This window comes from Elephantulus edwardii, unplaced genomic scaffold, assembly GCF_000299155.1.
Source record: "Elephantulus edwardii isolate Elephantulus edwardi_28Jun2011 unplaced genomic scaffold, EleEdw1.0 scaffold00084, whole genome shotgun sequence".
In the NCBI taxonomy this organism is placed as follows: Eukaryota; Metazoa; Chordata; class Mammalia; order Macroscelidea; family Macroscelididae; genus Elephantulus; species Elephantulus edwardii.
Window position 1 is genome coordinate 547,755 of NW_006399834.1, and position 1,931 is coordinate 549,685.

Genomic DNA, 1,931 nt, shown 5'->3' on the forward strand with positions numbered 1-1,931 from the left:
TTTTTTTCATATCTACAATCCCTGACAAAGATGGAGTCCCCAGTAAGCAAAGGAAGCACAGGTGTAATCACTAATCTGTAGTGAACAGTTTCACATGTTTTTCTTCCCATACAAAATGTGCTTACCTTGGTGTTTGAGTAATCTGCTTCTGATATTTATGAATTATAATCAGAATCTAATATGGCTGCTAGGCCTGCACTGTTCAATACAGTCATTAGTCACATATGTTGTTGTTTGTTGTTGTTTACCGTTGAGTGGGAACCGACCCATAGCTGACCCTACAGCAGGTTTTCAGGGTCGGTTAACCACACGGGAGGAGATTGCCCATCCTTTTCCCGTGGAGCAGCTGGTGGACTCAAACCATGCACCTCCAGGATTGCAGTGCAGCTTCTTGATGCTTTTCATCAAACGTTTACTTGCAGGACCACTGGCTTGAGGAAGAGCTCTGGTTGCCTCGTGGATACGGAATTGCACTACTAATCCAAAGGCAGAGCCTCTTCTTTGGTTCAAATCTGTCAGTGACTCTAAGGATGAAAGATGAGCAATCATTTCTCATGCAATTTAAAGTTTCTGAAAACCCACTGAAGAGTCAGCTATGAGCTGTTTCTGACTCTAAGGCAGTAAGTTGAGTTGAGTTGTAAACAACTTGAGTCAATCTCCTAAGCACGCACAGTTGCAAATGAATGGCTTTCCATATGGGATATAAAGGAAGGCAGCTCTCTCAGCCGGATTGAACTATCAACATAGGAAGTTGAGCTATGCTACATGTCAGAACAAGTCAGGCCAAACAACTGCAGAAATCTTTGCAACAGGCTCCATCTTAAATGTTATTTACACTTGTGTACCTGGTCTCTATTACCCTGCTTTCCTTTCCTCCAAGCCTACCCTTAGGATGATGGTGAATAAACAATGCTTCCCCTCCCCCCCACCTAAAATCTTTTCTAACTCCTAGAAACCTTTGGTTTGTGGAGACAGAAGCTAACATTGCATAGACCCCACTCTGTCTCCTGCACTACATCTGCCACTCTTGAGTCACCTTATGTAAAAAAAAAAATTTAAAAAAAAGTAAATGAGGACAAGCAAGTAAGCAAACACCAAACTATAGGAACGAAGTACTGTTTCTTCCTTTTTGTTGTGGTCTGGGTAGTTGCTATCAAAATGGGAAGGTTCATGAAACCTGGGAAGGTGGTGCTGGTCCTGGCCAGATGTTTCTGTCTAGACACAAAGCTGTTTTCATCAAGAACATTGATGATGACACCTCAGACTGTCCCTACAGTCATGTTCTGGTAGCTGGAATTGACCGCTATCCTCAAAAAGTGACAGCTGCCATGGGCAAGAAGGAAATTGACAAGAGGTCAAAGATCAAGTCCTTAGAGAAAGTTTATAACTACAGTCACCTCATGCCCACAAGGTACTCCATGGATATCTCCTTGGACAAAACCAATGTTAACAAGGATGTCTTCAGAGATCCTGCTCTTGAGTGCAATACAAGCTGGGAAGTCAAGGTCAAGTTTGAGGAGAGGTACAAGACAGGCAAAAATAAGTGGTTCTTCTAGAAACTGAGATTTTAAGTCTTCTATTTCAGTCATTAAAAAATACCGCCCCCCAAAAAAAACTACAGGGAAGGAAAGTAAAGAGAATAGAAAATGTAAACAAAACAAAAAAAATTGTGTGGAGCTGCTGAGCCTCTCCTGTTCATTCTTGGTCATAAAAGGGGAAAAGTCATTCATTGGAACAATTCCCAGGTGAAAATATCAGCAAAATCAGAGTTAAGCTTTATCTACTCTTAACTCCATTGGGCCTGAGCATATAGTATATACCATGAATCAAGTAGCAAGGAGAGAGGATCAGAAGGATTATAATTACTGACAAGATTGATACTCCTCAAAATATTTTATTTCATCAGCTTCCCTCATTCATGTAAGATTAAG

At 41.2% G+C, this 1,931-nt stretch overlaps 1 pseudogene; it reads left to right on the forward strand.

Moving 5' to 3' along the window:
- The first annotated feature begins 1,158 nt into the window (after window positions 1-1,158).
- On the forward strand, window positions 1,159-1,571 carry LOC102872579 (annotated as a pseudogene).
- Window positions 1,572-1,931: the final 360 nt, after the last annotated feature.